Genomic DNA, 24,278 nt, shown 5'->3' on the forward strand with positions numbered 1-24,278 from the left:
TTAATACAAGCCTTTAATGGCTTTTTAACTTCTATTATGGAACTTGGTGTTTCTAATTAGATATAATTGGATCTAGTTTATGGTACACAGCCAGTAAAGAAACAAGATAAATGCTGCAGGAAAAGTAGTATGACCTTTTCGTTATTGCTTTGTCAGGACATCTGTCAAGAGATTTTTACTCTATTCCAAAGCAGTCAGACATTTCAATGAACTGTAGTAAGGTATAGCCAGTTCTTGATAGGAGGAACTATGTTATCCAGTAAAATTCATAATGTACTACAGTCAACAAGATATTGAGATACAAGGTACATAATAAAACAGAATTTGTCTTTTGAAGTAGAAAAGGTCAACACTTTATTGCACTTTAGAAGGGAAGACATGGATGGACAACAACAACAACAACAAAATCCATATCCCTGCCAATATTTTTAGTGATTATACTCTAGAATTTATTATAGAAATTTATTTCTGAAATCATTTTAATAAGCGATTTTGTAATACCAGCCATGAAAGGCAAATGAAAAATGGCAGCTCAAGATTTACAGAAGAACAGACGAGGCAGACAGTTTTCTTGCAAAAATAAAAGGCATTGATTTATCGAATTTTGGAGAATGTAATAGTTATGACAGCTTCTAGGAAGCTGCTAAAACCATTCTGTCATCTCAGGTTAACATAAATTGTTTCAGAGACAAAAGAGGCATGCCAGCCCCCCAAAAATTAATAACCTTTTCCAAGTTGTAGTTATTACAGTATATACAAAAGTGACAAACCAAACATGTTCCAGCATCCGTGTGTATGATTTCTAATCTCTTCAGATTGCTTCTGAGAGAACTGCAAAGTGTAAGAAAAAGATACATGTCAGTAGTACAGTCCTCTCTATTGGGAATGTTTTAGAGGCTTGCTAATCAAAAATGTCATGAGACTGAACAAGTTAAAACTTAACAGTAATTACCTGCTACAACACAGCCTCAGACAAACATTTGTTATTCACGAGTAGTTGCACCTTCATTCTAAGCAATACACAATTGAAACGTTTAGAATGTTAGCTTTTTTCTTCTGGAAATTAATTGTATTTACACTACAGCTGTCTTTCTCTTTTCTCCTTGTGTTTCATTTCACCTCTTACATCTAGCATATAATTAAACCTTGAATCTTGTAAATGATGCTATACTGAAATACAGTTGAATCCCAAGGACCATCCCTTTCAGTCCTCCCACTTTTCATTCTACAGCTGAGACCTGAGACTGCATTCTTTGGAAAATAAATTTCTGGATTTCTTTTCCTTTTCTCTTTCCTAAGTTAAAGAATTTATTTTTATACCTTCCTATTTTAGTGAATGCCTTTGATTTTCAGAACACATAGGTGCCAGAACATATTTAGTATAAGGCAGATGGTTATTAAGACTCTATGGACTCAGCCCTACATTATCAACGTTACAAGACTGCAAAGCTATATAAATCCATATAGGTCATTACTGCAAAGAACTGCAGGAGTTTGTAGCTTGTTTATTAATACACTAGGGAACAAAACAAGAAGGAAGACTGTGATATTAAGTGTAATTAGGTGATATTAAGTGTAATTTCGGACAGACAATATGATTAACCAAGTATTTCTGTTCTTGTTTAATTACATATGTTTCTAATGCTTTCTGACACTTTTGTGAGTCCTTCTGGCTTCCCCTTCCCTCCTGCACACACAAAGAAACACTCTTGGAGCCATACTTGGTTACAAACCCAGTAGCCTGGTTCGTTGTCATTTTCTGGAAAGAAGTCATGCTTTGACATGTCCAGTTACTATTATTTCCTTAAACTTTTCACAGAGCAGAGTCAGGCTGAATTTTCTGAGGCAAACACCCACAAGGGCTACTGCAGCTGTTTCTGCTGTAAAAGCTTAGTGGTGACAGGTATGACTTACAGCTTGACATTCTACAGATAGTTTACAATAGAAATTACTCTCAGTCAGGAGGACATTCCTACCTCAGCAATTAAACAGTCTGTGGTTGCAAACTTTATTTTGCAACAGTTGTGAGGACTCTTGAAATGAGAAAAGGATAACAGAGCAGTTCTCTAAACCTGGCTTGGCTTCAGCAGAAATACACAACCTCTGCCTAGGCTGGGCAGAGCATCCTTTCCATTGCATGTCATGAGCAGCCCACATCCAGAGCTAGAGAAGAGACAGTGCATGGTGCAGCACGAGGGACCCACACCTGGGTATGTGTATGTGACCGTGGCACCTTCCTCACAAGTTTGTGGATTATCAGGCTGTAGGGAGCAGCAAGGTACACATAAAGCTGGGGTGCCCACAGCTCTAACAGAAAGTATATGTAAACAGGGGGAACCACATCCCAGAAGTGTGCAACCCTCAACCTGCAAGAGGTGGAGAATTGGCATACTAGTAGTGTGCATATGACTGGAACATTTGAGAAGCAGTTATAAAAACTTTAGAAGATTGTAGGTCTTCATTAACATTTTGTAAATGCTATTGTAGCTATGCTGAATGGCTCGTTGATAACCAGTTAATAACATGTTGCTAATAAATCACTAAGCTGCTCCTATCCTGATCTGGTCTAAACCACAAGTTGAGTTTTCCCTGTGACAGCCTACCTCCCATTTGTATTATACACAAAACTCTGCATATACCCACAATAACTATGGCATATGAAATAGAAAGAAAAAACATCTATACTACCTCGCCTTGCTACAATTATTTATCCTGTGCTTGGAAGGCCTTAGAGCTCTTTACTTCTCTAAGCGTGTCAGCATAGATACAGCTAGCTGCAGCTTAAGTTATTTTGGTAAGAAAAGAAATGAGGATGTAGAAGAGCTCTTTAAGACACCATTCTCTTTTACTAGCACTTTTCACATTTTTTTTCAAGTGCTTCTGGGTTAATAGAACTCTTAAGCAAAAGAGGTTCTGGCAGGACTTGGAGCTAGGTTAAGTAGATTTCTACCCTCAGAGCACAAAGTAGAGATATGAAAGCACCTACAGAGAGAAAATGAGAAAAAGTTGCTTCAGTAAAATTAAATAAATATACCAAAAAAAATCTTTTACAAGCATAAAATGCTATTAGGTAACATTAACTGGATTCACAAAAGAAAGAACTTCAAACAAACAAACAAACAAAATCTAACAGTAACCTGACAAAACCAGAGTAAAACAACCATTGATACCACAGCTATGGTATATTGTTTACCATTTGTACATTTTCTATGAAGATTTTGTGTCTAACCAAAAGTAGTTCTCCAACCAAACTGGAGACAATGGAGTTAAAGTGAAATCTTTTTGAATAATTATATAGGTCTGTCATAATAATTAAAGGATCGTTATGATCATTCAGATCTTAGAGTATAGCCATCTGCCTAATACTTATTTCTCCTACTGCTGCTAATGCGTGTCTTTGCAATGCAGAAGAGGTTTTTCCTCAAGTTCCATTATATTTTAACTAAAAGGTTATAAATATGCAGCATTTACAATCCTTTTCATGAAATGTTGGAAATCGCATGCAATCAATTCAAGAGAAATTAAACACTGAGGAAATTAACTCAAATAAATACATCAATTCTATTTAATATTTATTGTGATTTAATGTAGTGGTCACTAACTCTGAATTCATAAAATATTTTATAACTACTGTTACATTGGCTAATTCTGCTTTGCATTAAGTCTGCATGTGTTAACCTTTTTTCCAATGTCATCGAAGCATTCCACTTAGTCTGAACAGCCTTTTGACTTTGTAGAGAGGAGTAAGTAACTTATGTCACACAGTGGCTACACATTTCAATTGCAGGAATCGCAGACAGAAAGAAACTACAATGGATGCAACTATTTAAGTTTAAAGGGATCCAGTTGTGAAATTAACTTGCAATAGTGAGTAGCTGCACTGTCTTTGACAATCCTTTTTGTTATACTTGAACTTAATGACAACCATATCCTTGACACTGTCATACAAGTAAACAGCAGTCTCTTGTCACAGCATTTGAATACCAACAACAAATCAATTGAGACAAAATATAACTCAAGCAAACTTTTGCTTTAGGATATCATGAGTACCTTAATATCCCTAAAGACTTTGAAATTACTTTTAACTAAATATTACTTTAACAAGTTCCCTGAAGTTTGGATCTCGACTATGGCCAAACTAATACTTTGACCAGTGACTTTCTTACTAAGGGGAAATGAAATGATTAGTGATCATATTTGCAGATACGTAAAGATTGAGACAGAGATTAATGTAGTGGAACAATGATGATGAAAAGTAATCTTTGTTATTTCACAAACAGGGCACAAACTATTTGGTAAATAAGGCACAAGCAAGAAGTATTTATCTTTCTGAATAGCTATTATGCATACTATCAAACTAACAAAATTGAATGACCTCCTTAAGCAATAAGAAACTATACTGGGAATAAGTAAAACCAAAAAGAGCCCTAAGAATCATGAATTCACAACTTACAATGCAGTAGAAAGTGCTAAATTGCTGCATGTTAACAAAAGTGCAGCTTTTGCTGCATGTTAACGAATAAAAAAGCTATTTAAAATCTTTATTTACCATTATATTATTGATATTGGAATAGTATAGTGTCCAGTGTCCAAAATGAAAAAAAAATGTTGGAGAAATTGGAAGGGTTTGACTGCAGATGTTGAAATTTTGGAAAATCTGTAAGACTGAAGCATTTTGATCTATTTATTTTTCTCTAGAGAAGATATGTAAAGATATATAAATAACTATATGGAGAATAAAAAGTGTAAAAAATTAATTTTTTTAAATTAAAAAAAAATTAAATTCTTAAAGTTCTTATTTTGTTGTTTAAAATTGACATCTAGAAATTTATTTACTTTTTTTTTTTACAGGGCAAGAGGTAGAGATTAATGCTAATAATGGAGTTTGTACATTGTCTGCTGTACTAATCTGATATTGTAAGTAATTACAAATATATTACTGCAGTTTGTCATTGTGATAGAGATTAGCAAAAAAGTGTGTCTTTTTTAACATATAATATGCTTATTTCTATAAATAACATTGAATTTATATTCCATATAGCACTATTGTTACCTTCCAATGAATTCATTTATACACTTATATATAAATACATATGTTACACATTCCTGCCTGCTTTCAAGGATGAAAAGGTTTTATTTAGACTAAGTGGAATAAATCTAACTAATTTGCATAGAAAAAAAATACTGTATAACACATTTAGAAAATTACTGTAAAATTACATATAAGATCTTCAAATAAACTAAGGTTTGTTCCTTATTACTAAAATATCCTTTTAATTATTTTTTAAGAATTCTTGTTTAATTCTTATTCTTCTAGGAATAAAATCAACCAAATTGCTTGTAATTTTAGAAGTATAGAAGACCATAGAAAAGAACTGCAGAAATTGTAAAGTTAATGAAGATTAGATATAGCACCATATTCTTGGGAAAAGCGATTAAAGTTTTTGTTGGTGGGGACTTAACTGCCCTCCTGACTGTTGTTCTGGATTTTGCAAGAATTCAGTTCTGTTACTTGTACCTCAGGGTACAGAAGTGACAAAGTTCTTGCAGCACTTCTTTCTGACAAAGTGTTACTTTGGTCAGATTCCTTTACTACAGAATGTCCAAGCAGAGCTGTCAGGAAGAAAGTTCCGTTTAGGACCACTTCAAAATAATTGTTTACTACTCAGAAAACTATTACTAAATATGTTTAATGACTCTGGAAACAAGAATCAATCAAAACCAAGAAAGAAAACCAAATGGACCAATACTCCACCTCAAGTTAATTTAAATCTTACCTTGGTAGCTGCTTTTCTTAAATTAACATAGACCAAATGTCTCTGTACTGTGAGTTGTTAGCCTCAGGGTGCAGGTACCAAGAAATGTCAAATAGCTCTGAAAAACCTCTTATTATTGATGTTTTTATGGCATTTGACCATAATAGTGCCTTGCCTCCTTTTTCTTTTTGTTGTGGCAGATAAGCCTAAAAAAAAATAAAAATAAAAAGAAGAGTTTGAAACCAAAGATAAGCAAGCAGCAAAATGTCTGATGGTTATTCAGTGCTTATCTGAATCGCCTATACCTTCTGAGACAAGTCTCACAAGACTTACAGTTCTTCCAAATTTCAGGCAGTTCAGAAATAGCAGTTGTTTATTATTATTATTATTGTTGTTGTTGTTTTGTATGTTGGCACTTTTGTCTGTCTCTGCAGACTCCAGCTAAGACCTGCAAATGCATAGCTGTGCAAAAGTTAAAAACAAACAAACAAACAAAAAGTTATTTAACAGTTTAACAGAATTCTGTATTTTTAAAAGTTATTTGATTTTTGCCAACTGTTATCACTTTTATTCTGGGGGCCCTCACATGCCATCCTGTCCTCAATCACAGGTTACCTGTATTACTTGCCAGCAATTAAATACTGTTATTTACATCACTTGCTTCTGTATCTCCTCACAGCTTATAACAATATAATATATATAAAACAAGTCATGGCGAATTCCCCCCCAGTTTTATTCTTCAGCTGGACGCCAAGTGGTATGGGACATCCCTTTGGCCACTTTGGGTCATCTGTCCTGGTTCTGTCCTTTCCCAGCTCCTTGTGCAGCCCCAGAATCCTCACTGGCAGGACATCACGAGAAGCTGGAAAGTCCTTGACTCAGTGTAAGCACTGCTCAGCAACAACTAAAATATCAGTGTTATCAGCATTATTTTTCTCCTAAACCCAAAACATGGTAACATACCAGCCACTATGAAGAAAATTAACCGTCTCAGCCAAAAACAAGTGCAGGAGTATAGAAGCCAGTGAAAGGAACTGTCTCACAGACAACATTTATAGGAACATGTCTGTCCCTTTCTTTGTTGCTACTGATTCTCACACACCTGACTATAACCAAGAAGATCAAACTGTGTCTACAATTTTTAGATTTTATACTTGCATTTATACTATAAGTTTACCAGCATGGCCAGCAATAAATAATCAATAGCCCATCTACTTATTTTGAATAATTACTTTTGTGTATAATTACTTTGAATTGGATTGAACAATCAATTAAAACAAAATATGCCCATTTAACAATATCTATGTTCTTTGAAGATTTTTTTTTTTTTTTGCTTCCAGACTATAATAGATTTCAAGTCCTAAGGTTGCAAGCAGAAGGCCCCCATGTTTCAGAATATTCCAGTTTCTGCCAAAACATATGGCACATCTTTATTTAAGTGTTAATTATTTTCATGTTCAGCACAAATTCTTTAATTTAATGCTGCATTTGTCTTTGATATAAAATAGTTTGATATAAAATAGCTTAACTAAAAGTTAATCTAGTAAGTTTTCCAAGCACTGTAAATGTAATACTTACGCACCAAACTTTGCAATTGGGACATTTTTAATTAATTGTAGTGTTACAGTGATTTTAGGAAATCATTATCAATAAATTTGGAAGCATTCTGGTTACCGGAATCAATGTGTCTTCCTATTTACATTCAAGATAATGTTTTGTTTCTAAGCAAGTTATATCCCAAAGGACTAAAAGTTGTATTTAGCAGGCTCTCCAAATGTCTTTTGTCTGAAATAATTGCAAATGTGCTGGTTGCTTTTACAGCATTTAATCTGACTTCAACTTCTGTGCAAAGATCCATGAAAGACATTTTGGATATACAATTTCCTTGGGGAAACAAATCCATTGTTTGAAAATAAATCACATCAAGATTTCTGTGCAAAAACTAATACACTGCAGTTTTAACGTTAGTCTGACAATACCTTACTGTTCATGCCATGCATTTTGTTTATCCTCATCAAGCTGGACTTGACTGAAAGTAGGTGACACTTTGAGTGTTCTAAACAGACTACTAGCAGGTGGTCGTGTCGAGAAGACTTTTTGACAAACCTCCCTGAGGTACAAGTAACAGAAGTTAGCACTCCATCCCAGGAAGAATATCATACTCATAGCCAATTAGCACTTTCGGGAATGTAGCATAGAGTTTGGTGTTTCTGGCAGCAACATCATCCAGAAAACAACATGCAATCTGCTTATTGAATTGTTAGGCAAAAAGATCATCCTCTTTGTCTGACATAAATGCAGGACTGTTCCAAGTGAATATTTGCTTGTTTTTGCTTGGTTGGTTGATTGTTTTTGCTTTCAGATATATTTGTTCAAGAAGTATGCCTTTCCTGCAAACTAAAAACACAGGTTTGAATCTATCCCACTGATTCCAAATTTCATTTGATTTCTTGACTTACATGGAAGTGCAGTTCATCTTTCTCATATTAGGTTAGATGTTTATGAACTGACTTTCCACTAAAGAGTATCCCTTTTACAAACATGGTAACTTCTTACTTGTTCAGTATAATCTAGCAATTTACTTCTTCCCAGTCAATAAATATATTATTAATGCACAATAAAAACATATATATATACTTCTGTAATACAAGGTCATTTCTTCTCTCTAGAACAGTACTTTTTACCTTTGAGAGTCAAGCCATTTCTTCATCCCCCAGGCTACATTTCACTTCTGTTAATCTAAAGAAGATAGCTGTGGCTCCTTTTTCCCAGATCAGAAACATCAAGATAAGAGCAGATTCATATAACAAAATAAAGTATAGCTTTTCCAAGTGTACATTCAAGTCTACTGAAACTCCATTGGCCTCCACAGTGGAAACATATCAGTCACCTAATTCCTTTCTCAAAATCTTCCTATCAGATTCTCCATCCTTAACCTTTTCCTAATTTCACAAGAACTTCCTTCTCATTCTATCAGATTGTCACTTGTCTAACAGATCACAATGCTCTGATCACCTCTAACCACAGAGAACTCAACAAGTTTTTTCTCCTTGGAGGCTGAACTGTCAGCCCCTAGTTGAATTATTTGCGGGATGACACTGTTATGGATTCTTGACACTACTATTTGTAAACTAGGTTTCATGTCAACTTCATTAAACAACTAAAACAGTTTGGGGGCATTTAGTGGAAGACGTATGCTACAATACAGATTAAACAAATATGATGCTTGTGCATCATCACACAAGCACTTGCAACAGAATGAAATCTAAATGCAAAAGTCTCAGATTTTGCCCTTTAAAAATACAGAAAATAGTAATAAAAGGCAAAAGAGAGAAAGAGAAGCTTTAGATGCTAAAAGTAAGCTGCCTCATAAGAACAGTCATTTTATTCTTCTGTGTAATAATAAATTCAGCAAAAAAAAGTATCTTGCTATTTATGGCCTTTATATATAGGTCAGACTTCTGCTGTGAGCTGAGGACTGATGGAGGAACATATGTTGTTCTCAACTTTAAACCAGCCAAAGAGACAATTTGTTCTTGGGGTAAAAGTGATAACTTAAAATCCTTTCAGTTCTTGGACTCACTAAATGTGGTCACCTAATCCTTTCTGTTCAGTTGGAATAAATCACTTTGTTGTAAACAACATTTCTTAGCATATCAAAGCATATCCAGAGCACCTGAGCTCCAGATTTAAGGTACTGTATTGAATCAGCTTGAGCACAAACCAAATCCAAAATTTTCCTGTCTTCTAAACAGTACTCTGAAGTGTTCTGTGTGCTTTATCCCTAAAACCGTCAAAGACTCACTTTCTGTTCTAACAAAAATAAGTATCCAAACACTGATGTTTTCCTTGAAAAGAGGTCTTATTTTCTAGTCAGTCCTGGTCTTAAAATAGTGATTTTTGACTGAATAAATTTCTGCGATCATGTTTTGCATGTGGACATGAAACAAAGTGTACTTTACTGATCTATACTCCTACATCAGAAACAGTGCAGTCAGAGTAGTAAACCACTGTGCTAAAGCACCATTGTGCTACAGCAACATTAGCACAGCACCATGTCTTGCAAAATGAGCTCAAGGCTGTATCTATCCATACAGAGATTCTCTAAAATGTATTACAGAATTACTGAAAAAAAAGATAGCCACCCAGCCTGGAAACATTTCTTCTACATCCAAATGGGCTGGAAGAAAAATAAAGAAAAGCTTTTGGAGCACAGTTGTATGAAAAGGCACAGAATTCACTCACTATTGTACAGCCAAGAAATGCTAAAGTCATGCATGTAGCCAATTAATTAGTCAACTCATCTTCTAACTCAGTGCAACATGTTTGATGTATTTCCTTATTCAGTTCCAGAGAAGACAAAATTAACTTGTAGAGCTTAGGGATATGGTTTAGTGGGGATTGTTAGCGTTAGGTAGAGGTTGGACTCGATGATCCTGAGGTCTCTTCCAACCTAGAAATTCTGTGATTCTGTGTGATTCTGTGAACTCATAGTAAAACTGGGTTAAGGGAATTATGCACTTATTTAATTTGCTCTACCTGGAAGAAAATGATACTGTTCCTACCTCACTGGATATGCAAAACGCTAGTTGTACGCAGTGTGTATTGCTTGTAAGTAATGCCTGCACCTTCAACTGTATGTACACATAGTGAGATAGCTGGTAGAAATAACCTCAGTAGAAAAAGGAATATAAAAATAAAGTACTGTGTTATATTTTTCTAAGCAACAGAAGCGTGTTCTTGATTCTAATCTGCAAGATACCCAGCAAGAATTCTTTACACCAATACATCAATTAAGTAGGAAGAAGTGCATGTGTGTATTTTTTTCCCAATTAAATGATAGCAAATAAAACTCCATTTAATTGATGCATGTCTAGTTAACCGAATATCAAATCAAGTTACTTTTTAAATGCAGGATCACTTTATATTCTTTCTCTATTACCATGAGGGTATGTTTTTAGTTTATTCAAAGTATGTTTGCCTGCACTGCAAAAACTCATAGTGGTTTTGGCCAGTAGACCAGTTAAGGATACTACATACCTGATCCACAGAACCAAATATAATCACAAAATTTTGCAAGGACAGTTATATCACAATATTATTTTTCCCTTCTTAACTGGGAAGCTCAAAAATATATCTTTGGAAGGCTTTGCCAGGCACAGTAAGAGTAGAAATCCAAGAAAATACATCAACTAAGGTGTACTTTGTAGAAAAGAGGTTTTCTCTCACATTAGTTGGTGAGATGACAGCGATTCTGTAAGATATCAAAATACATTGTCAAATGGAAACCATTTACTGTGCAATGATTATTTACAATGATCTGCCCTGATACGTCTGCATGTCATTCAAGAAAACATAAAAATTAGCTGGTGGAATACAAAACACTATGCAATGATCAATGAGGAAAACTAAGAAGGATAATTGTTAGAAAATATTCAACTTTTAGAACCAAAGAGAGGATGACCGCAATCATACATGAATAATCTATATAAACATAAAACATTTAGAACAATAGTCCACCAAAAATGAACGGCTATTCTGATCTAATTCGTGTCCCCATTTAAGTACTCATTGACAGTCTTGCACTACAGCACATTCTGTAATGGATAATCCAGAGTGCAGAAAAGTGGGCATTACATTGTTTCCCATTTAAAAGGCATACTGTTTTTCTAATTCAAAATTTTTATATGCACCAAGCAGACTAATTATCTGATAATAGCTTACGGGCAGCAATACTGTTTCTATTCACAGCAAAGCTGGTAAAAAATGCAAAGTTATCATAACCTCTTTTTTGGTAGAAGTATGATACAAGTCCGAGTGATTTCAAACAAGGCATACAGTTAAAATCATATTTGTCTTTCAATTAAGAGGTGATAATTTTTCACTCTGTTTTGCTTTTCAAGTTTGGCCTATTTAATTAAAACTTATATCCAGAAGATTTGATTCTTTTAATGTTACAGCACAGTTGTTAGGTCTTAACTAGTTAAGACTAGTTAGTTGTGTGTTCTATCTTTCTTTCACCTAATAAATGAAGTACTGTACTATTGAAAGAAATATTATCTATACATAAACCATTAAATCCCCGACAAGCAAATAATATCCTACAATCAATTTCAAAATATAGTTAGAATATAGTGAGCTATAAAGCAAATACGAGATTTTTTATTTACTTATTTATTTTTTTAGTAGCATGTTAGCAATGATTATTAGATAGTATTATTTCTGATGTTATTTTAGCAGGAAATTATTACATCACTCACGTACATAGGTCAGTTCAAACATTTGCCTCTTCCTTTGCCATAATCTCTCCTCTCCTTCACACCAGACTGTCTAGGGAAGCATATGTAACTTGGGTAAATGCCACTCATTACAACTCAACTAGTACTCATTGCTTTGCTAAATGCGAATATTGAGGAGGTTAGGAAGTCATTAACAAGACCTTTTTCTGGATTTTGGGTGGTAGTTGAGCATACATAGACAGCCAATTTATTACTCATTTTCTTGGGAAATAAAGTAATTCACCATTCAAATTAAGCCACTTGTAATCACTTCATTGGTTAGTTCGTGAAGCGTAGCATTTCATCACTATCCAGCCAGCCAGGTTAACCAGCTTTCATTAAAAAGGAACTCATCCTACTCATCAGGTTATGTGACAAGACTCAGCTCCTAAAGCAGGCATTAGGACTGATGCTAGGTCTGTAAATGCTGTGTCTGCTGTGTCAGGACAGGTGACAGATCCCTGTCATCTGTTTATACTTTAGAATGATTTGGGGCTGTAATACATGAAGACAACCAAGCAGTTCTTCTAATTATTTATATGAGCAGTAAAGAAACACTAGCAATACCTACATTGTGTAAGGAGACGAGGCTCAGAACTATTTTTGTAAGAGTTTTTTTTTTTTTTTTTTTTTTTTTTTTTACTTTACTTATCAGCCCTTTTGAGAATGATGCACATATTTGTTTATATCAAATATTAGCTGAATATGGTTTTTGGGGTTTTGGACCCCATGTGACTACTGTATAGAGGGTACTAATTAGAATCATAGAATCATTCAGGTTGGAAAAGACCTCTAAGATCATCTAGTTCAACCTTTAACAAGATGGACAAGATGGAATGTCCCCCGTGCCACTGTAAATGTAAGGCCTTGCTATATGAGCATGCTAATAGGAAAGAACCATTGATTGTGGAGGAATGGTTAAGTGAAGTAGGTCATGTGAATGTTGAGCAACTAGGAGGTCGCGAGCTAACAAAGTATCGAACGCAGCTCATATGAGTCTGAGAAAGTACGTAAATGAGTGTGAGAAAGCACGTAAGATCTGGGAGGTTTCAGGGAGGTTTCGCACGTAAGATCTGGGAGGTTTCAGGGAGGTTTCAGGTACAAGAACATGATATCTGTTGGTGGTCTGGGAAAGTACTAACTGTGTTATTTCGGTTGATGGGAGTGAGAAACTAGCTGATAAAATAGAGAAATGCACTAACCAATCATGAGCTTAGCTTTTGCAATATGTATGAGCTAATTATATTGAATTAGATAAAAGACGACTGAGCTATCCAATAAATCGAAGTTCACTGATCACTCATATTGAGCGTCTGTGTCTTCCTTCCGTCGACAACAAATGTCCTCGCAACAATTGATTATCAAAGCCACTATTTTTCTAGAAAGATAATATAGTGGAATAATTTCTGTTGAGTTAGATCACTATATTTTTTCCTTAACATAATTTTAGAACCATGAGATAAAAACAGTTGCAGATAGAAGAGACTTGGATAAAAAAATCTACATACAGAAATAAGGATATACTATCTTTTAAAGGAGCATATAGATATACTATCTATAGTATAGAGATATACTAATAATACTACTAATGTTTTTTACTGATGATTTGGTATTGTTGGGATAGTAATTATTGTTATAATATGAATTGGCAATAAGATGCCTAACTACGTTCCAACTGTTTAGGAAACACAGGAAAACATCCTGATGAAATGCTCATTTATGAGTTTGACAGCCTCTGTAAATGCAGGGAAGGGCAGAAGCAGATAAAAAATATACAATTCAAAATTCAGACACAAAATTGTACGTTTTGCCAATTGTATGTTGGTAAGATGCTAGTTTGGTCATATAGCATCTAAGACAGTTAAATTTGTTTCATGGCAGCAGTCTCAGGAAATGGCATACAAGAATAGTTTGCTGCATGTTAGTGTGGTGGATAATGTCACCTGTTGAACAAATTCCCATTTGCAATGTGTACTTACTTCTAAATGTAAATAGATGGAAAGTCAATGCATCTTAATGGACATGTTGACTCATTTATGGCTTAGTTGGATTTGCTAGCTGTCTGTTGCTTTTATTTTCTTCTGTCTATGTTTGGAAGGCTAACTCAATCAGCACACTGAGGGGAAGTATTGATCTCTTGAGGAGATTACTTTCCAGTTGGCTGAGTAACTTCAGAAGAGAAAAAAATAGCAGTATCAATGTGTTTTAGAGTCTCTCAAACCTGTAATCATCCTGTAATGTTGGTACACTAATTTCAGTTTAAACTTTACTTCTAGGCATTATTTAATCATAATTTTAAAATTTTAATTTAGTGTTGTTGTTGTTTATCTTTTCTAATACACAAAGTATCTTCCTGGACATTTAATACATTTGGTATGTGTGAAAAAAAAAAAAAGAAAAAAAAAAAGGAATCAATCTTGTTTGTAACTATGTTTATTTATTTATTTATTTATTTATTTTTTCTTAAGTACACCTATGGTTAAGAGAAATCTGAGCACAGTTGATCATTGTTTTGACTGCAACAATCTTTAATTAAAACCATTGCTGCTGAACTATTTTTTTTTCTCTGAAGGGAAAGTTACTAATCTCAGAGATAAAATATTGCTTGTTCAACCATCTATACTGCAGTAACTTTCGCTGTTCAATCATTCAAACGCATTATTTGTAATTTTTTAGGATTTTGTACTTTAAGTCATTTCCATGCATTTTATATAAATGTTTTATATAAAAATGTTTTATATAAAATACATTAATTTCACATCACAGGCCAGAATACATCGAAGGCAAGTCTTTTTTTCTCAATGCAACATAAGGGATAACATATAGAGCTCAAAGGAGCCAGAGTATGATCATATACGTTAACCTAAACTACTAAAATCTTGTCAGAATGGCCACTGAACTTAAAGCAGCATACAAGAACTTCAGCTGAGGGTCCCAAATTTTTGAATATTAAACAGTAAATAATCTATATCCAGAAAATTTACTTTTACCTCATTATAAGTATACAGATACAGTTAATTGGAAAGCAAACAACTTAACAGAGAAATTGGAGGCTATTTAGATTAAATATGCAAGCGTATAAGTTTTGTACAGCACAGAACTGTCTTGCATTGCTAGAGTATCATATACTGTTAAATTCCACTTTCTGTACACGTCAAAAACATTTCACATTTTTCTAAGATGGGAAAAATCAAGAGTGTTCTGAGAATAATAGTTTTAATTAGAAATTCCCTCCTACATAGCAGAAAATGGGAATTTTGATACTATGATCTATTTATCCGCTCAATCAAATGAATTTCAATTAAGGACACGGCTCCTACATTGTGGTTTACTGTCAGGGTTGCAATCCAAAAGATATAGCAATAAAATAAAGAAACAGATGCACATGAAAGTGGAAAAGGTAGCAATGATAGTTATCAAAATCACAGTGTCAAACAGTGGTAGTCTTTTATATTTTATTTTATTTTATTTTTTCCCTGTTACACAATATCTAGAACAGTGGCTTTGGCTGCAAAATGGTAAAATAATAAAAAAAGTAACAATAAGTGAAGTAGCTGTGAAAAATATTCTTGAATTCCACACTACTGAGCTCTCCTTTGCCTAGAGGCCTATTTTGTACAATTCCAGCATTTGTTATCATGTATTTATCTCACACATATGTTTTAAAAGGTCACTCTTCCTATTAGTAATCATAGAATCAGATTTAACTGTTACAAGGTGAAACTTTATAGATTTCTATTATCATTGCTCAGAAACTCAGATCTCAGGGTAATGTTAACATAACCTTCTATAATTTAAACTCTTCTACCAGAGGGCTTCTTCCTGTATACTTATAATTTAATGATAAAGAATACTTCCCTGAAAAATTACAGTATGGCAGCAGACATTTTTTTCTGACCCCAGGAAGTCATTCAGCAACAGAAAATTCCTCAACTCTACATTAACATCCTATGGAGATTTCAATAATAGGCTGTCAATGCTTTCAGTTTCAACAGTTTCAACAGTTACTGAAGAGATGACTTGTCAACAAATTAACTGAGATGCTAATTTACTGGAATTGTCTCATTGTATATTTTAGTACTTCCTGCAAATGAGGATTTTTTTTTTTTCCTTTCCCTATCTGACAAGTGTTAATGAAATTGCATTTAGGTTTAATTTTATTTAACTATTTGTGCTTGAGGACATCTTGTTTTACCAAACTAATTTTCAAAGAAATTGCCTTTTTCAGAACATCTTCATTATTTTTGTGTGAGAACTCCAAGATATATTGCAAAATAACTGAGCACAATATGTCCCCTTTATTACCATTTTCTATGACTCCTATAATAAAGCAAAATTGAGACTTCATTCAATTCAGTTACATTTGCATAAATATGTCACCAGAGGGTAAGGTAAGTTAAGGTAAAGCAAGGAAAGGACCTTTATACAGAACACAACAGCTAAAATTAACACATGAGCCTCTTGTATCAGGAGTTATCAGGTTAATTCCTTTTCTGGGGTTGCTGGCCCTTACAAAACAATATATCTACTACTTCAGCCACTACCTTTTAGATCACATGTAAGTGAAATGTAATGACCAACGTTACTCAGAAGATCAGAATATGAGAATAATATATTCTGACTGACATTTTCATTGAAGAACACTGTCAGAGTATATTTTAAGACACTGAGCAGATTCCTTAAACTAAGTAAATAAATAAGAGAGGTGTGTGCAGGTATTCAAGAATGCTTGGGAGAGATTTTTTACTCTGAACTGAAAATATCAGTATTTCCAGGATTTCATTTCCTAACCCATAAAATAGAGATGTTATTAATAAACATACCCATTCTGTTTTATCCTAAAATATGCTGAAGACAGCACTGTCTTAAAGTGATTAAAAAATAAAAGTATCAAGATCCTAAATATTTTTTTTTTTGTTAAAGCTGTGACTGACCAACTCCAGAACAGACCTATATTCAGGGCACAATACTGAACTCAGTTTCAGTTCTCTTCATTTTCATATCTAGCTTATGTTCCTTTAGTAGTAGGGCTAAAGAGGAACACTGGGTTGTACCAAAAACCTCTCCAGTGTTTAAAAAAATAATTGTTTGAAGACTTGGCTGATAATACCAAAAATATTCAAGTCACTTCTAATGACCAAATCTTACGCATTGAAGAGTGAATGAAACAGCTACAGAATTCCTCAGTTCACTTCTTCACTTTTACTTAATAGCTATGTGATACTGGGCAAATGATTTTCAGTCTGTTTTTTATTTACTTGTACTCTAGGCTTAGGCTACAAAAATAGTCTCTGTTATTTGTTGTGTATTCCTAGCCCCAGATCTGTTTTGCTATTTGTTATGCTGTTCTTCAATTGTTAGGTATTTAGGGCTTGTATCTAGCACAAAGAAATGCCCTCTAAAGCAAAAATAAACAAGCAAATAAAATACTAAATTAAATTTCAATAATTTTAAATGTCATCCAAACTAAGGTCTGTTAGTGACCTAACAGATATATATTGTGATAAATATATACAATCAAGAAGCAAGTCTGATGCACTTATATATGTCATTCACCATGTCTTGTTGAGTAAAAGAATTTGAAAGTGGCAAGTCACTTCTGACTTTTATAAAATAATAGCAGATAATACAAAAAATACCCAAGTACCCTCAAGTTTTGGGAAGATTCCCTGCTACACTTACTATAGTAAGTGACAGGTGACAGTGCTGACAGTTTCCCTACAATGTTAAAGTCGCCGTTACTCAGACACTGCTCCTGTTGTGCTCTCAGACTAGCATTGACAAAGATCTCAAAATTCCCATAAGATCAGATGATAAATTAAATATGATTGCTTAAGTAACTGCTTCTGTTGCTGGATCTGTCCAAATCACCTTACATTTATTAATTCAATCAGCACACAATATGCTTAAGTTTCCTTGAGAAGTAAAACTTTTCTAGTAGAAAAGTTAAAAAAAATAAATAATAATAATCCAGCACAGGCAATTGCATTTACTGCCTAGGACATCATCCCTTCTTTTATTTCTCCACCTTATCCAATGTTGTCTAGCAGATGTACTCTTCATCTTGCTTTTAATTAAAATTAAAGTGTAATTATATTAGAACTGTGTTTTAATGTAATTACACAAAGTAATAGAGTTGTACACAATTACTACTGTGGAAAGATTTTTTTATTTTATTTTATTTTTTTTATAAAGAATTAAAAGCTAAATAATTCAAAAGGGAATTGGAATTGTGTTCCTACTGTACATTTCCATTGTGAACATCAGAGGAGACTGTTATAGCAACAATATTTGTCACAGAAAAAACACTGTTAGTAAAATGAAAACAATGACAAATTAAACAAACAAAAAGAAACTGTGGCAAAGATAATGGAATCACTCAGGGGAACAGACAGCTCCAAAACCTCTAACCTGAGAGAGAGAAGTTGTCCTTAAATCCATCTGCTCTATTTTTCATATGCTTAAAAACTTGTACACACTTGCACATTTGTATGCATGTATGTTTTGTACATGTGTAAGATTTGTTAGGCAGTCAGCTACAAAAGAATTAGGAGGTTGGCTGGCTAACAGCATTGTGAACTTCTGAATAAAAATATTATTTTTCCTGCCCTTGTAGATGAACTCTTAAAGTACATGAAAAAAAAAATAAATATTGTTGTTATATAGTAACTAAACATAAACATGGCATACACTTGTATTAACTTCATATGATCTAGTGTCAGGGAATCTTCCACATTCTGAAGATTTGGCTACCTGGGATCCTGTACAACATACCTTATTGATCCTGACCCACAGACTACTTTCAGGATTAACCTCAAAGCTGCCTTGTCACCAGAGACTGCCTGGTGATCACTGAAGTCTTGCCATACCCTCACCAGGTTTGCTGTTTGCCTTACGCAGGAACTGTGGGACTTCATCTTTGTCAGTGAGGGCACTGCCCTGCCGCTATCTGTCTCAACTCCTGGATCACTTCCTCTTGCACAGTTATGCCAACCCATGTTGCTCCCAAAGAGCTGTCCTTATAGAATAATCTGGTATGGAAAAGGGAGGTGAAACTGGCAAACTATTATCGTGAAAATGGCAACATTTCAAGGCTGAGCATCTTTCTAACCATCTTATTGTAACTAATCTTCCTTATCACTGTATTTCCTTGTTCTGAGGGAACTTTCCTTTACTCTTTGATGCACTTACATTCTTCCTCTCTTACAAATGCCACTATAAACCTAATATTAGCTTGAGATATGATGTTTACTATTCTTACCTTTCTAAATCCTGCAGTCACATTAACTGTGCCCTGGCAGCCAGGAGGGCCAACCACATCCTGGGGTGCATCAAGCACGGCATTGCTATTCAATCAAGGGAGGTGATTGTCCCGCTCTACTCTGTGCTGGTGCGGCCTCACCTCGAGTACTGTGTGCAGTTCTGGGCACCACGGTTCAAAAAGGACATTAAACTGTTGGAGAGTGTCCAGAGGAGGGCGATGAAGATGGTGAAGGGCCTAGAGGGGAAGAAATACGAGAAGCGGCTGAGGTCATTGTGCCTGCTTAGCCTGGAGAAGAGGAAGCTGAGGGGGGACCTCACTGCAGTCTACAACTTCCTTGCAAGGGGGAGTGGAGAGGCAGGTGACCTATTCTCTATAAACACCAGTGATAGGACCCGTGGGAATGCTGTTAAGCTGAGGCAGAAGAAGTTTAGGCTGGACATCAGGAAGAGGTTCTTCACTGAGAGGGTGGTTGCACACTGGAACAGGCTCCCCAGGGAAGTAGTCACTGCACCAAGCCTGTTTGAATTTAAAAAACGATTGGACTGTGCACTTAGTCACATGGTCTAAAATTTTGGGTAGACCTGTGCAGTGCCAGGAATTGGACTTGATGATCCTTTTGGGTCCCTTCCAACTCGGGATACTCTATGATTCTATGAACACACTAAAATCTCCACTTAAGTACCATCTGCTTTTTAAAACAAAATTCAAAAAGTCTCTGCTTTAAGTGGTTATTTTCTGTCCCTCAGAGCTAGTGATATAGTGATATTTTCTCCTCTAACTTTAGATAGAGTAGAACCCAAATGAAACATTTATATGTTCCTGGGATAACAAATGACAACTCTTTTACCATTATAACATCTGCAGTTATAAAGCCAGTAAGGGTGACCAAGAAATCAAGGAACTAAGTATCCTGTTGAATTTTCTGGAGTGCTTAATGAAGGAAATATATACCATTTTCCACATATCACCGGAACTTCTTGAATAGATAGCATAAAAACTATTCAGTATCAACTCTCCTGACTCTGTCAGGAACCTTCTGAGACTGTATGCTACAATAAGTGCAGGCCTAAAGTTTGAGGAAATTTGGAAAAAAAAAAAAAAACTTACTTCATTTTTATTAGACTATACCGACATACCATGGGCCACTCTGTATTGCATAAAGATGATCTCTGTCCAAAGCAGCTTGTATTAAAAACAATTCAAGGAAACAAATTGTACCAACCCCCTACACCCCCTACTCCCCCCTCCCCCCCCCGACTCACTTTTTTTTTCCTCCAAAATGATGACCTTGGGCCCAAACACAGTAAGAAACTTAGAATTACAAAAATTTTATCAAAGATCTCAACACTAAAAGTCACTAAATATACTATCACAGTTCATTTTTCCTTGTTTTTGTCTTAGAGCCAAACACAACGCTTCTATTTATTTTTAAAGCAGACAAACAGAGGCTGAAAAAATGCTGCTACTCCTCCAAAAAATATTGAATTCAATTTTGTTAACAATATTAACTTACAGATAAACTGTCTTGCATGCTATACATTTCTGTAATTCATAATTACAAGTTTAAATGTTTCCTGTATCTTCACTGCAATAAAAACTTTACTGCAATTAAGGACATTTTCAATATTTCATTCAAAATCATCAGTTCTAATTGCTGTCTAGCTGTCTGGGAAATAGAGGCTGTTAATATTCATACTGTATGATAGGCTTTTACAGAGCATAAACAACAATCTATTGTAATGAATGTTTCAAAAGGTATGTGATATTGGTTTATAATGGTATTAAATTATTCAAATTTATTGTAATAAAATGACCTTAATTTATTATTATAATATCATAATGTAATTGCTCTCCGTGTATTCAGTTTACATCTTGATTGCTGATTAAGTTTGATGGCTTCTCCAGTACCTATGGTGCATGGCACAGCTCAAGCAGTAAAAGCACTTGCTAATGCACTGTTCTAGATGGTTCATTTCCAGATCTTAGGAGAGCATAGAGTATTTTTCTCCCTACTATTTTGTCCTTTTTTTCCCCCAGTAGGAAAAGGTACTTGAGTTTAGGCCCCAAAACATATTTTCTTCACTTTGGGATTATAATAACATGTTGTAAAATATTCCATAAAAGTATAAAAAAGTAGGACCTTCAACTTGACTTGAAAGAAACCTCCCCATATATATATATATATTTATATATTTATATTTGTTAGAAATCTAATAACATGACTTACTCTGAAATGAATCTAAATCATATGATTTAGAGCTTGGATAACCAGACTAATTCCTGGTGACACGTATGAACTTTTATCTTATAGCAGTGCTATGTCATATGGCTGTGACTACAACGGTACTTACCACTGTTACATCCTTTGCTGGTTGAAGAGCAGAATTGAGTAGACTTACAGTACCCAGTTCCAGGTAATTTATTAGATCCATGCCATATTATTCTGCAAAGAAATGGTATTCTGATACAATTAAGTTTGCTCTAATAAGCAGAATAATTGACAGGTGTATAAACAAATTATAAGGGTTTTTTGTATGTTACATGCAGCTACTTAACTGATTCACACCACCCGTATAATTTACCTTTGGAATGTCCTTTAGATTAATACCCAGAAATTAATTTACATTTAGCTGTAGTAACATAAGGTAGATTAGCGCCACAGCACTCTGACAAACCATGACAAAGACCATATGGTCTACTCAAAAATTGTGAGATAACCGATGCAGAGATGTCAAAGGAGAGTTTCTGGGAAAGCTGCAGGTTGCATTCTAGTCTTAGATGCAGTGGCATAAGTCAGAAGTAATTTAACAGCTGTATACATTTAAAAACAACAACAACAACAAATTATGCTTATACTTTTGTATTAATTTAAAAGCTGAAAAGATCTCTCCTTTAGATGCAGTTATGGATAGGATATAGGAACGGTGTATAGTCGGGAAAGAGATGATAAATTGAAGAAGGAAAGATGCCATTTCCACATCCAATACTTCTTTTTTTTTTTTTTTTTTAAGATTCATTTTCACTTTTCAGGAACAGATTATACCAGATTTTATAGTTTATATGCACTGATAACTTCCTTAGACCTCAGTGGACTTTCTTTGCAGAGAACAAAAACAGTAGTTAGAAGAATGTAGGATCTAGGGGAAAAAAAAAAAAAAAAAAAAAAGCAGAAGTAATAATAGAATAACACCCTGTTGTAAGGAGGAAGGAAAGACAGACAAGTTGATAGGAGTTCACAGCATGACTGTTCTGTTTAAAACAGCCAAGTTGAGAAATGATTGAATCATTTCTCTAAAGATTAAGTCTAAAGATTAAGCTGTGTCATGCTGTGTCATTTATGGTTACACAACAAGGTTATAACAAACACAAGGAGAATTTTGTCAAAAGCTGGAGTTTAAGTATCAGGTCATGAGATTTAGAGAAAAGACATCTTAATCTGTGATTAAATATGTCAGGTAACAGACTTGCTGAAGACAGCAATCAGTGATTATCTAGTTGGTATATCACAGGAGGTATGGAAAATTGGGACAACTGAGAATCTTTTAAGATGTCCCATTAAAATATACTAACACATTCCAGCTGAATATGAGAGAAAAGTTACATTGTGAATATTGGAAATATGTAAATGGTACTACTTGAAATATCAGATGCAACTTAAAGCATAAAAAGCAGAGGCAAAGAAAAGGGGAGCTATGAGATCAAGAAAAAAAAAAAAATCAAGATTATTAGATTGATTCTTTCTTCTGAACAGCTCCTGAATAGAACTTTTCTTAATAGAGCTTTACAAGGACTGCTGAAGAAAAGTTTATATAAGTAAAAACAACGAACACACATGATATTAGGCAAATGGAAAAGGAGATAGAAGACTCATTATTCATTAAGGAAATTTCAGTCTATATATTCAGTTTAGAAGACTATCCAAGCTTTCATGGGATTGGCTGAAATAACTTCCATATCACAACTTCTTTAGTTTCTAAAATCAGGCTTCAAATTAACTGGAGTAAAATTGTAGTTTCTATATCTGATTTATACTGCCATACTTTGGAATTTAGTACTGAAGGGAAAATGTTTTAAGTCATTTAACTATCTGCCTCGGGAATCATTATTTTATTTTCATTGACACAGAACCTGAAGCTACTGCAGCTGCATCTGCAGGATGTTCCACTTCTGCTACTAGCATACCTGTGCAGGTAACAGACCAAGGGCTGGGATGCTTGCACCTTTTACTATTTCATACCCTCTTTAGTGGTGTCCAGCCAACTGTGCTATGGAACTTTGCTTAAATGTCTCTGTGAAAGCCATGTATCAGTCTTTGACACTGTTCTCCTTAAGCAAATGTTTGGTTACACAAAATATCTTGAAATAAAATAAAAGTTCCCTAGAGTAAGACTTAATTCAGACACATTGGACACTAGACCTAATTCATGGCTAGAGCAATCTGATCAAGGCCACTCTGAAGACCCCAATTCCCAGCAAATCTGTATGATAGATATGACATTTCTTTAAAACAATTCAGCATAAGAAAATTCCATAGAAAAGGTATTAATACCAAACATTTTTGCTGGGAGGCTCACATAATGAATTCAGCCGATATCTCCACTTAACAATAAAAATAAACAGCATACTCAAGACATTCTCTACCAAAGCCACCCTGATCTTTCAATCTTGACAATTTTGGGCATTCAGAAAATCAACAGTTCGCTATCCTCTTTCAAGCCTTGGTTTCTGCCAAAGAGGTACCACGAGAACTACCCTGACAACCTGTAAGTGAAAAAGGAAAATTTAAGTACTTGAGCAACCTATGAGAAATTTTGAATGATTCCTAAGTACCTTATGTCTAGATTTTAAAGGATTTGAAGTATAAATGCTTTAAAAATGTAAATAAAATGTCAAACTGTCAATAGATACATATGAACATGCAATCCAGTAAATTTCAATGGGAATCTGCTCAGATTTCAATGGGAATCTGCTCAGAAGTGT

The 24,278-nt window shown here is 34.5% G+C and overlaps 1 long non-coding RNA gene across 1 annotated transcript in view; it reads right to left on the reverse strand.

Annotated features, from left to right (window-relative positions):
* Positions 1-329: 329 nt before the first annotated feature.
* LOC311440807 overlaps positions 330-24,278 on the reverse strand; it is a 242,320-nt gene continuing 218,371 nt past the window's right edge. The window contains exons 4-6 of the long non-coding RNA XR_014695597.1: positions 21,650-21,741; positions 5,778-5,962; positions 330-831 (exon numbers count right to left, since the gene is read on the reverse strand). This is a non-coding gene — a long non-coding RNA (uncharacterized lncRNA). The remainder of the gene's footprint in view (positions 832-5,777; positions 5,963-21,649; positions 21,742-24,278) is intronic.

This window comes from Aythya ferina, assembly GCF_964211825.1.
Source record: "Aythya ferina genome assembly, chromosome: 8".
NCBI lineage: Eukaryota > Metazoa > Chordata > Aves > Anseriformes > Anatidae > Aythya > Aythya ferina.